Source organism: Macaca fascicularis, chromosome 5 (genome assembly GCF_037993035.2).
Source record: "Macaca fascicularis isolate 582-1 chromosome 5, T2T-MFA8v1.1".
In the NCBI taxonomy this organism is placed as follows: Eukaryota; Metazoa; Chordata; class Mammalia; order Primates; family Cercopithecidae; genus Macaca; species Macaca fascicularis.
In genome coordinates, this window is record NC_088379.1 from 123,714,260 (window position 1) to 123,728,335 (window position 14,076).

Sequence of the window (14,076 nt, forward strand, 5' to 3'; positions counted from 1 at the left end):
CATATATTGCTGCTTGAGGCAAGTATTAGAAAGTTGTGTAGAGAAATAACAAATAGAAGTAAGCTGTATAAGGAAAAGAAGGGATTTTATTTCCCTTTTGAAAATCACTATCATAAAAAGTAAAGCTAAGTTTATTTATCAGAAGATGTATGGGTTTGCCCCTGGCATTGGCAATATTCAAGATGAAAAAAAATTATTATTTCCAAATGTAAAAAAAATTATCAGTAAAAAAAGTTGGATACGATTGGGATAAATTGAATAAAATTTGCAAAACCACTCTCTTGACCTTAGTTTTATAGTCCCTGCAAATAAAATTGCAGATAGTGTTCACCATCTACTTGTATTCAAGGAGATTTATTGTGTTTAATTCTGCTTGTATTCATCTACTATACTTATGTTTTAACTCCTAGAAAATGAGATAGAAGAAAGAGTAACTCATCTTTGGACAAACCCTGCTCATGTATTCAAAAATGGGGATAGTTTGGAGGAGTGTGATATTTGGACTTTTGGAAGTTTATCAACCTTCAGATCCCAAAAATACAAATAACTCTGGTTTGAACATCCATAACTCCTCTAACTTACCTATTTTCACAAATGGAAGTATTTTGAGTCTCCTTATACAGCTTTCTTCTCTTTTTTCTCATTTCAACCAGTACAGTAATACATAGTCAAAGAGAGTTAAACCAATGCCTGGTTATGAACTGAAGAAGCAGTTAAAACACTCTTAAAATGCTAACATTTTCATCAATAATTTTAAGCACTTTAATCTATCACCTGTAAAATTCTGATGTTTCACATTTACTTTCATCATAGAGCAACAGGAGTATTAACAAATAATCATGAACTTCTTAAAAGTTCACCGTAGGATTTTATCTCCAATTTCTAAAGCAAATGAGTTTCGTTTAGCATGGAAGAAATTCAAAGTTAAATCATTCATGTACAATGGATTTATACTAAGAATTTCATCCATTTTGTGATAAGAAATATTACACTTTTTACTAATTTAAAAACCAAATTATTGTCTTTGTTTTTAAAAACCTTACAGTAAAGTTTATGTTAATCTTGGACATTAATTGGACTAACTGAGCAAATTCTTTAACAAACCTCCCTACTTTTCAGGCCTTTATCAATGATATTTGGCAATTTTATGTCTTGAGGAGAAGACTCATAGGAATAAAGGTGGCGGGTTGGGGGAGCCGCACAAAACTTGTTCTTTCCTGATTCAGAAAACTTTCAGTAGACAATTATTTTCAGAAAAAAGTCCCTAGACTCAAAATAAATGACAAATCTTGTCAGATGCCACAAGATAAACAAGGAATCCAAAGCTAACGTTATCTGGCACACCAACTCTAACACTGGAAGCAATTCTACTCACCTGGAGACAAGAGGTTAAGAAGCCCACATCTGGATTCAGCCCACGTCTAGCCAGAGGGAGAACTGCTATCATTAGTTAGTGATATCTGTCTTGGAGAACAGAGTAAGGAGTAGTGGCATGTTTCCCATGAATTCTCCATCCTGAAATTAAGTGCTTGGATAAAGTTTATATTGAAACTAAGGAAGATCCAGATGCAGTAAGGCATGCCAGTAATTTAGCAAATGACATTTTTTATTAGGCCAGGATGAAAATGAGAGAACCTTGATGGAATCAAAGTATACATTAGCTGCAGGAAATTTATGAATTTTAATTATAGTGGATTTCAAAGATAGCCATTGTAAGTTTATTACCCCAGGCCTCAATTAGAAGTGCCATTTTCTGAGAATGCCAAGTGAAGTTATCATTTACTACAAAAAGGTAGATGTGTATTGGACACATGGCACTTAAATACATTCACATACATTTGAGCTGAAAATGAAAATATAAACAGGACTTTAGTTAATGAGGGTTTAAAATTTTTACCATATGTCAACATAATATCAAGGTGCAATAAGTTACCAGTAATGGGGTGAGAAAGGGTTACAATAAGGTGCCCCTCAGAGTTAAACTGGAAAGATCACAGCAAAGGTAAAAAACTCTTAAACAGAATAACTCTCTGGCCTGAAATGTTCTAACATTACCAAAATATTTGTCACTGTGAAAGAAAGAAGTATCAATCAAGTGAATTTAACAAAATAGAGAATACAAAGACCAATGTTAGCACTGTCTAGGGGAGAGAAAACTTTGGTCATCTCTGAATAAGCCTTTCCAATGTCACAGGCCTGGACCCCTCTCACGTAGGTTGGATGCAGGGCTTTTGATTAATAGACTTTGAGGTTCAGATCCAGCTGGTGGAGGTGGACCTAGCAGGCTCCCCGAACCTGGAACCATTAAGATTTCAATTTTTCTAATTCTGCCTTTTCTGATTCTAAACCCAACTGATGACTTCCTCATTATGGTTTACTTTCCCATGTAGATCCTACTATAGGAAAAGAATATGTTAATCATAGGAAATTGTACTCTCCAGGACAATAATTCGCAATATAATTTTATAAGTTTTAATTGATCAATTCTTCCCATGTAACCAGACTACCTGGAAAGAGCCCTCTAATTGTATAGAAAGTAATTGTAGAGTATTTCAGTTCCTCTCTAATTTACAGTTACCCATTTTAAACTAATAGATGGTATCCTGTTTTTATTTATTGGTTTCGTGAGCTTTTGCTAATTTGATTCTGTCCCAGAAAAAAAAACTGACTCTCTCTACAAGTGTGCTGAATCAGGTTTTGGAGCCCATCGGTCAGAAACAGACCTCAAAGTGTTTGTTGATTCACGATGGTAATGAGAGTTACCTCATGATGTACCATGGGAGAGAGCCACTGGAAGTACCCCACAGTCACTGCTAGCAACACACAGGCATGAGATTTCTACACAAACATGTAATATACCCAGATACAAACATTCTTGATCAATTTACAATTATACAGAGTACTCATATATATTTTCAAAAATTGTGAGAGCCTATTTACTTTAGATACTTATATAAAATAATATGTAGAAGGGTACTAAGAACTAAAACTTATGAAGATAACAAAAAGCATTAACTGGCAATGACTGTATCTGCTCTCAACAAATTAAACTCTATATAATATATGACATACATACTTAGACAAAAGGAACTAGTAAGACTATAGTGTTCATTTTAACAAGTTTCCAGTTCCACCTATCTTAGGAAGATGCAGTAACAGTTAATTAATACGCTAATTGAAAAAGTTCTGGCTTAGATTTGTACTTCTTGTAGGAGCCATATTATCATCTCAAATGCATTAAACAAAAATGTCACCTTTTTGCTTCAGTGTTCTTATTTCTAATCACAAGATGTGATGAGTCTTTGCTTATGCACTTGTTGAATAAATAGACTCCAGGTACTGAGTCATTAACAACTATAGATGTAGAACACTTTGCCTCCCTTCAACACACTTGATAATAAAGTCAGTGCTTACCTATTAATCCAAAAAAGCAACTGTGGATTGCCACAAGATTCATGCCGATGGGCCAGGCGCGGTGGCTCACGGCTGTAATCCCAGCACTTTGGGAAGCTGAGGTGGGCGGATCATGAGGTCAGGAGATCGAGACCATCCTGGTTGACACAGTGAAACCCCATCTCTACTAAAAATACAAAAAATTAGCCGGGCATAGTGGCGGGTGCCTGTAGTCCCAGCTACTCAGGAGGCTGAGGTAGGAGAATCGCTTGAACCCGGGAGGCAGAGGTTGCAGTGAGCCGAGATCGTGCCACTGCACTCCAGCCTGGGCAACAGAGCGAAACTCCGTCTCAAAAAAAAATAAATGCACTACGGTATTACATTTGTTTGGAATTCAGGTGAAACAAATCCCTGACTGTGTAACAATATTATGCCTCCTTCATCAAACCATTAACCATCCCACAGAAGCATTAGCTAACCCCTTTATGCACACATTTTATTAAATGCTTTTTGTCTCTGTTTCTCAATTTGATATAGCATACTTCTACCATACCCTACATACTCTCCTACCTGAATCCCTAGAAGTTAAATCTAAATTGTGTTTCTCTTATTATAAACATGGATGTGAATAGAGTGAATATCTTAAACTAGAATTAACACATAGGTTGATTACAACTAAAATAAAAAAACAGAATTCACTCAGAAAAAAGCGTTTATAAAAAGAAATTAACCCACACTGAAATTGAAAAAAAAAAATCACTGTAATTTGTATATGTGTATGTGCTTATCTATAAAATTCATCCGAAAGGAAATAACATTTTGTCCTAATGGGAAGTTTTATGTTTCTTTTTTTATTCACTAGTTCTGGAACACATTCTAATAACAGGAAACTCTTTACTGAAAAATAAATAAATGATAATAACGTTAGACACTAGAAAAGTAATTCCTGAACATGCCTAATAGTGAGTACTGCCTGAGATGCTTGAATTTTAAAAATCCAGACTTAATGCATCAGAATCTCCAGGGTTGAGCTGGGGATCTGCATACTCACCATGTGCTTTAGGTGAATCTTAGGATCAGGCAAATAGAGAAATATTGCCGAGGAAGAAAACAGAGAAGTGATTTTGGTAATCAAAGATTACCAAAAACTGTTATAGAAATTGTAGACCTAGAATCAAGGTATCAGAATGGAAACTGACTCCAAATCTGCAATAGAACTTTAAAAAACAGTAAGAATTAATGTTTTCCTAAGTGACCAGAGAACTCTACCTTAAACTGGATTTTGAAATAGTGTTTACTGCTGTTCATCCTAAAAACTCAGTGCAGGGGTCACCGTCCTCAGGAAACCTTTTCTACTCTGATTTAGAGGCCCCTCCTTGTGTTTCTATAGCATCCTTTGCAGACTCTTGCAAAGTACTTATTATCCTGCATCGTAATTGTGGGTTGTATTAGGCTGTACGCTTGTGGTCCTAGAGAATGTGTCTTTCATTTCCAAAACTATTCCAGTGTCTAAACATAATACCTTGTACCTAGTTTTTTATGTTAAGGAAGAGAAATTAACTTTTCTAATGACCTGATTTAAAAAGAAAAATGAATCTATTCAAAAAAGGAAATCTGAGTCCTATTAAGAAAATTCTCAAGTCAAAAGCATAAGGAAAATCTGTTTCCTGAATTCAGTGGGGCTGAATTATGTATTGTTGTGTACTGTTCTTTACCCATGCATTTGTCTTCCTGTATAGAGACTCATTTGTGTTGAGTTCTTATAGTTTAAGGACTAGAGGCTCATTCAAGTTACCTCAGGTAATGGGACTCTAGGAAGTAATGTTACTTCAAGTAATGTGGAACTCCAGAAAGCTACACATTCGGGAATCATAGGACCTAGAGGGTGTTCTGAGTCCAAGGTAGCTGCAAGGTCCATAAAAATGAGAATTGCTTTAACACTTATGAGTTTTTTATTATTGAAAATTTTCATTTAATTTTTCTGGACCATGGTTGACAATGGGTAACCAAAACCCTTGATACGGGGCCTACTGTAAATATTTTTCTGATGAGGTCACTTTACTTAAAATAGAAATTAAAGAAGGTAAAGAAAAAAATGAGAAATGCTAATATTAATCTTGCCTTAGTGCTTTATTATGAACCCAAAGATGCTTTTCACATATCTTCCTCTTTTCTGTACACGTGATCACATTATACATTCCTTCAAAAAAAGTGCTGCTTGTTTACGATTTCTGCAAGACCATTAATTACTCTTACAAATGGCCCAATATGAATGCATCACATATTCTCCATATCAGAATTCAGCCCCAAATCTAACTGCTTACTGCCTCATCCTCCGGATTCTCAGGTCGAATTTCCAAGCAAGGGAATCCACTTGCTTCAGCTCACCTTTCTGAGTCAGCCCATATCAGTCCTGGTCTTCTGTGAAATGTCGGTTCTTCGTTTATATCCCCACATGCCCCCCACTTGTAAACTATGACTGAGTAACGGCTGCCTAAGAACCATCCTCCTAGCAAAGACTTGCAAGGGGAGGTGCTATGCAGCTATTAGCTTGATCTGAATCCTGTGAGAACAGTCATTATGGTTTCCAGCCAATCCCACAGATTGGGAGTAAACTGAACCTCTTTGGAGAGGCTCAAAAGATTCATTTTGAAGCTTATAAAGTCTAAGTAGAATAAGTAGCTCTCTTAGATGAGACTAGTTAATTTTATCATTTTAATATATGTATTGCTCCATACTCACTTGGAATGCAAGCTCCAATAGGGCATTTACATCTTGTGTTTTGTTTACTCTAAACCTCAACACTAGGAAGAGTTCTGGCATTATAAGGTGCTTAAAAAATATTTTATAAATGAATGAATGAACGTAAATGTCCAAAAGGGAGGGGGAAGTGGCCAGTAACAAAATAAACTATGTTCACCCTTATGTAATAAAATGCATTATGCAATAAAATATGCTTTATAATAAGATACATTCAGGCATTTAAAAACATGTTGTATAATAATTTTGGCCGAGTGTGGTGGCTCACTCCTGTAATCCCCGCACTTTGGGAGGCCAAGGCGGTTGGATCCCCTGAGGTCAGGAGTTCCTGACCAGCCCGGCCAACATGGTGAAACCCTGTCTCTACTAAAAATACAAGAATTGGCCGGGCATGGTGGTGAATGCCTGTAATCCCAGCTACTTGGGAGGCTGAGGGATGAGAATTGCTTGAACCTGGGAGGCGGAGGTTGCAGAGAGCCAAAATCGCACCACTGCACTCCAGCGTGGGTGACAGAGCGATACTCCATCTAAAATAATAATAATAATAATTTTAATGACATGGGAAATATTTGTGATCTTCTCAATGGGAAAAGTAAATTACAAGAAAATAAGATATGAGTATGGAAATAAACTAGAAAGAACTCAGCAGAATGTTAGCAGTAGTTATCCTAGATCACATGATTGAAGATGATTTCCATTATCTTCCTCTAATTTTTATAAAATATCTATAGTGAACATCTATTAGTGTTATAACCAGAAACTTCACACACATGAACACAGAGACACAACACACACAGAGTTACACAATAAAAGCTACATTAAAAATAATAATAATAATATAATAGTGATGTACATAAAATAGAATTATTTTGTGTTGTTGGCGTACAGGAATAGAATTTCTATTTACTCAGTTCCAATTGTTCTGTATCTGTAAGTCTCATATGTTGCCTATCACCTGCCCCACAGTGTGATTATTTGTGTGTACATCCTTTCTACTGTATAATGGGGCATTCTTATTACACAGGTAATCTGTGTGTGTTTCATCTTTGTGCTTTCCATTGTGTCTAGATCAATGTTTGAATCTAATAAGAGGTTGCTAAATGTATTTTAATGATTGACTAAATGCATGAAGAGTTATATTTCAGGGGTATGACTTGCTTTAAGGTATATCCAAATGTGAATAACAAGCCGAGTTTTAATAAAACTGCATTTGGCAGAGTCTCTGCTTGCAAGTAAATGAAATTTAGACTTCAGAAAATGTTTAAGAGGCCCTAAATCTTTAGCAGGTTTTCACAAGTGATGATGAAATTTACCTGACACAGAACAAAGGATTATTAAACTGGAAAAGACCATGAAGGTTATCTATCAATCTCCTAATTTTTGGTGAACTAGAGTTCCAAAAAGATTATTTAGTTCGCTCCAGGTAGCTTCTATAGTATTCTGACCAGAACTCTATTCTTCCTGACTCTTAGTTCACCGCTTCACCTGCTACAACACACTGTTTCTGCACTCCTGGCTAAATTGGTCTTGATATGATGCACATTCCTTCTTGATATGACTCAGTGACCTGGTACTGAAAAAATCTGAGTGGTTAAACATGTCAGGCTATTGTCTAAGAAAAAGCAAACCATCTCCATGTAGGGTTAAAAAGCAAAAAACTAGTCCTTTTGAGAAAAGCTGTAATAAACACTTGCAGTTAAGGAAAAATGTGTAATGTACTTTTAAAGAACTATGAATAAAGAATTATGTTCTTTTTATCTTAAACCAATGCATTGTATTGATGTTAATTATAAAATGGTAAGACTTTTAAATTTATAAAGCCAAAACATTTTATTTCATTTCTTTGCTATCCTCCATATCAGCCCTATTTTTCTATTATTAATATTCTTCATTACTAACTGTGGTGTTATATACAGCAGGTCCTTGAATAATGCTGTTTCCTTTAATATCATTTTGTTATAATATTGATAAGGAAAAAATCAATTCCCATCCAGGGCCAATCTGTGTGGAGTTTGCACATTCACCCCATGTCTATGTGGATTTTCTCCTGATACTCGGGTTTCTTCCTACATCCCAAAGATGTGCATATCAGGTTAACTGTCCTGTATAAACCGTGATGGAATAGCATATTGTCCAGGGTCGGTTCTTGCCTTGTGCCCTGAACTGCCAGGATAGGCCCTGGCCCCCAAGCAACCCTAAACTGGAATAATTGGGTAAATGATTATCTTACTTGTTTTTACTAACCTTTCCTAAATATATGTAGAGCTCACATTTATTTCAATGTTTAATATTAAAATGCTTGTGTTCCTGTTTAGAAGCTGGGTGATGTTTTGGGGGACAGAAATATGTCATAGGAAATTAACTGTTGTTTAGATTATTTAAGCATTGGTAAAATTGGTTTTGTTATATGTCATTTTGTTTACAGTTTCAGTTTCCAAGAACCTACCATTAACATTAAGTGAGAACTTACTGTTATTACTTGTCACTGTGAGATTAAGAAAACCACAAGAAAGCATGATTAAGTCGTTTTGACCTCCATAGTTAAGAAAAATAGGAGTATGAAAACTTTCAAGTTTTTGGAATGGATATTATCTTAAAATGTAAGAAAATAGATATTAAGTTGGAGAAATTAATATTATGTTATTTTTTGTTTAATCCTTTGATAGTTTCCCATAACAATCAGTGACACCCAGTAGCAAAGATTTTAATTCCTAAATACTATTTATTTAATTCCTAAATACTAAATGCAAAATGCTCAGATTTTAATTCCTAAATACTATTTCTAGCATTCAGGATAGACAGAAAATTTCTTCACTTGAAAAAAATAAATCAAATCTGGCTCCTGTCCACTTTTCTCATCCTTTTTTCCAGTAACTTCTTATATGCACCTTTCACTCCACCCATACGGAATAATTCACAGTACCTTGAACAAAACTTTGTACTATCTCACTCTGTATCTTAAAGTATTATCACCTCAATCTGGAATGCCCTCCTGCAAATTTGAACTCATACATCATTTTTTTAAAGAAGACATCCCCAACCCTCTAGCTTGATTTCTAATGTTTCTCCTCTGTGTTCTCATAGTACTCAGGCATAACCCAATTATAATTTGCCTACAGTCCTATAATCAATTATCTTTACCTTCCAGTAATTTTTGACTTCCTTGATGGAAGACATCATGTCTTATTGTATTTTACATTCACAATACACTGCAAAAGTTTTGGCACATAGTAGGTTCTAAATAAATGACAATGCATTTCCCATGACTTCCCTTGACATACTATCTTTGGAATTTGAAAGAAAATTTGGTTGCCTTGGAAGTATCTCACCAAAGAATTCACTTGATTACAGAGGGTTTGAGTAACTGAGTTTTTATTCTCTCCCAACATGGCATCTAATATATGACCTTATTGAAGTAATTGAGTTTATGACAAGATGCTCAATTTCACTCATAATAAGAAAAATGCAAAGTAAGATTATATTGAGATACTATTTCTTATCTACCAGATTAACAAAAATTCAAATGATTGCTAAGATATTCTGTTAGCAAGTCTGTGGGAAAACAGGTACTCTCATATATCCTAGTGAGTGAGTAAATGGTGCAACCCTAATGGAAGAAATTTAGCAACATCTAACAAATCCACATAGCACTTGCTCTTCACTGCAGAAATTCTACCTTTAGAACTCTACCTTAAAGAAGAAATTACCACAAAGTCAATTTTTTAATGAACAATCTGAATGCAAACATTTTTTCAGTTATTCATTACTGGATTATTTGTACATCAAATAGTGGGAACAACCTAAACATCCATCCATAAGAGACTGGTTAAAAAATCTGTGGTATAGCCATACATGAAACTACTATACAAATAAAATTAGGAAGATTTTGATGTACTGTGATTTCCACAATATATTAAGGGAGGAAAAAGTGGGCAATTTTAATACATATTTATATTTATCTACTTGTACAAAAAGAAATACAGGAGAAACACACCAAAAATAATAAAAGAGTTTTCTTAATTATTAATAGAAATTTAAAACTTTTAAATTATTAATAAAAATAAAATTACATTTAAAATGGGGGGATGGTGGGATGAGAGCAGAAAAGTAAGGGGATGAGTGGGAGAAACACTTCACTAAGTACATTTTTTACATAGTTTTGTTTTTGTTTTGTTTTGTTTTGTTTTTTGAGACAGAGTGTCGCTCTGTTACCAAGGCTGGAGTGCAGTGGCATAATCTCGGCTCACTGCCTTCACCTCTCAGGTTCAAGCGGTTCTCCTGCCTCAGCCTCCTGAGTAGTTAGGACTACAGTTACGTGCCACCATGCCCGTATAATTTTTTGTATTTTTAGTAGAGACAGGGTCTCACTGTGTTAGTCATTGAGTTTGCCAAAATGGTCTTGATCTCCTGACGTCGTGATCCACATACCTCAACCTCCTAAAGTGCTGAGATTGCAGGCATGAGGTACCTAGCCCAGCCTATAGCTTTGATTTTGAACCATGAAATGTTTTACATGTAGCCAAAATAATAAATGAAAAAGGATGAGAAAGAAATAAGCAAACCTGAAAACTGAAGACAAATGAACAAATAAACCTAACATGGATATGTATGTAATATATTACACAAAATAATTAATTAAAATAATTTTGAGTATACGATTCTAACTGTATACATTTAGTGAAATATAAGACAAAAGTTTGCATGGAAAATGTAAACTTTATTAATAAATTTTTGTTGAATTATGAAATATTTCTCACATATTGTCAGATAGAAAAAATAAATGAAAATATTGATGCTGTTTTCGCTGTAAAACAAAGAATAAAAATACGGAAAGGAGGATAATAAGAGAGAATTAGAGTATTTAAATTTGAAATGAGGAGATTAATAAGAACTTAAGGTTTCCTACCTCTATCTAGAATCAATGACACTGAGTAGCAAAGAGCTCAGCTAGTGCTCAAATTTTAACTTCTAAATACTCTTTCTCCCGAAAAGCAAGTGGGCTTTTTGGAGAAAAAGCTAAATTCAAGTCAGATACATGGAAAGTGCAAATTGCATCTGGAACACCTTGTACCAGAAAAAAGGGAAACACTCACTCAAAGACTAACAAGCTTGTGTTAAACAGGACAGAAATCAGCTAAAAGTGCCCTTGACATGAGATAATTTGAGCATCAAAAAAATGGAGGATCAAAAAATTTGAGCATCAAAAAAATTCATACTCAAAGTATGAATAAAGAAGGAGAGTTCTTCTGTAGAAAAGAACACCAGTGCCAGATAATGAATTCAGGTAGAATGATGGAATTCAAAGATCATCCTTTAGCAGACACCAATGAAAACAATTGATTGAAAAAAGAAACATCAATAATTGCTGAAACTTTTTGGTGAAAGATTACACAGCCTTAAGGTTTAATTCCATAGATTACTTATTAATTACAAAGAGAAAAATCATTCTTTAAAATAGAGAAATCTGACAGTTTCTACTGTAACCAAGTGATCAGACTTAACATCACCAAAGGTGGAGTAACTTAACAAGATAAGTTGATATTATGCACCTCCTATTGTGACTCAATACAAAACAAAGTAGGGTGACAACAGCAAAATGATGAAATAGAAAGTCCCAGATCCTCCTTCCATAGAGTCACCAACTCAACAACAATACATGAACGAATTCCCTTTGTGAAAAATCCAGAAACAAATTAAGACGCTTCTGAACCCCAGGCAAGAACAAAACCAGCTGCTTAGAGGCTAGTAAAAAAATTCATAATACTCACTTGCCACAGTCGCTTCCACTGACTCAGGAGAGAGCAACTGGAAGAAAACTTCCAGCTTCTAGCTTCTCCCACAGTCCCATAGGAGGGAAAGACTTGGCTTGTACATTTTTTTACATTGAACATTTAGGCTTTTGATGGGGGACAGAGGGGCAGAAGAGTGGGTGGGGGGTTGCCCAAGAGACTAGTTTTTATCTTGTCTCCAAGTGCTGACAGGACCCAACATATTCTAGAAGCCAGGGTCTGCTGACAACAAAAGACAGCTTGGCAGCTAATAGCAGCTCCAGATTATTATTCTGGAAAAATCTATTCCAGAAGGAGGAATAGATTACAAGGTCTTGGAAGAAAATCGACTAGTAAATCCCTCTAATTGAGAATTTACACTAAAAGTCTATTGCAGATGTATCCACAGACTAGAGGTGAGAGGACCTCAGAATCTCTAACCTGCCTATTGGTGAAGGTTTATTCCTATACAAAGCCTGTTTTTTACAGAGTGAGAGAGGAAGCTATTTTTTGAAATGCAGACTCCAACAAAAGGTAGCAAGGCACATTAAAAAAAAGGAAAATATAGACCAATCCAAGGAACAAAATAAGTCTCCAGAAACCAACTTAATGAAATGGAGAGATTAAATTACCTGACAAGAATTCAAAATAATCATCATAAAGATGTTCAAAAACCTCAGGAGAAAAATGGATGTACAAAGTGAGAATTTCAACAAAGAAATAGAAAATATTAAAAATGGAATCAAATAGAAATCTCAGAGCTGAAGAATAAAATAACTGAAGTGAAAAAATCAGTACAAAGTTTTAATAGCAAACATGATTAAGCTGAAGAAAGAATCAGGGAACTTGAAGACAGGTCATTTGAAATTGCCCAGAGAGCAAAATAAAATAAAACAACATAAGGAGTGAAGAAAGTCTAAGGGACTTAGGAAACACCATCAAGTTTGCAAATATTTGTATTATGGGAGTCTCACAAAGAGAAGAAAGAGAGAACGATGCAGAAAGCTTATTTAAAGAAATAATGGCCAAAACTTCCCAAATATGGAAAAGGAAGTAGAGATCCTAGTTCAAGAGGCCAACAAACTCCAACTAGGAAGAACCCAAAGATAACCACACCAAAAAAGGTTATAATAAAAATGTCAAAATTCAAAGGATGTTAAAAGCAGAAAAAGAAAAGTGATTCATCACATGAAAGGGAGTCTCCATAACACTATCAGTAGATATCTAGCAGAAAACTTTCAGGACAAAACGGAGAAGGGAGATATATTCAAAGTGCTGAAAGAAAAAAAATTGCCACCCAAGAATACTATAGCCTGCAAAATTGTCCTTCAATAATGAAGGAGGAGCTTCTGCACTACAACAACCACAACAACAAAACTATCAACAGAATAAATAGCCTACAAAATGGGAGAAAATATTTGCAAACTATACATCTGACAAAGGTCCAATATCCAGCATCTATAAGGAACTTAAACAAATTTACAAGAAAAAAAAAAAACCAAACAACTTTATTTAAAAAGTGAGCAAGGGACATGAACAGACACTTTTCAAAAGAAGACATACATGTGGCCAACAAGCATATTAAAAAAGCTCAGTATCACTGATCATTAGAGAAATGCAAATCAAAACCACAATGAGATACATACCAATCAAAATGACTATTACTAAAAAGTCAAAAAATAACAGATGCTGGCGAGGTTGCAAAGAAAAGGGAATGCTTGTACACTGTTGGTGGGAATGTAAATTAGTTCAACTATTGTGGAAAGCAGTTTGGCAATTCCTCAAGCAGCTAAAAACAGAACTACCATTTGATCCAGCAATCCCACTACTGGATATATACCCGAAAGAATATAAATTGTTCTGTCGTAAACACATATGCATATGTTTGTTGCAGCACTATTCACAATAGCAAAGACATGGAACCAGCCTAAATGCCCATCAGTGGTAGACTGGATAAAGAAAATGTGGTACATATACACCATGGAATACAATGCAGCCATAGAAAAGAAAAAAATCACATCCTTTGCAGGAACATGGATGGAGCTAGAGGCCATTATCCTTAGCAAGCTACCACAGGAACAGAAAACCAAATACCACATGTTCTCACTTATAAGTGGGAACTAAATGATGAGAACACATGGACACAAAGAGGAGA

The 14,076-nt window shown here is 35.0% G+C and overlaps 1 protein-coding gene across 6 annotated transcripts in view; it reads left to right on the forward strand.

Annotated features, from left to right (window-relative positions):
* NDST3 (N-deacetylase and N-sulfotransferase 3) overlaps positions 1-14,076 on the forward strand; it is a 192,729-nt gene that overhangs the window by 87,894 nt on the left and 90,759 nt on the right. The window lies entirely within an intron of this gene.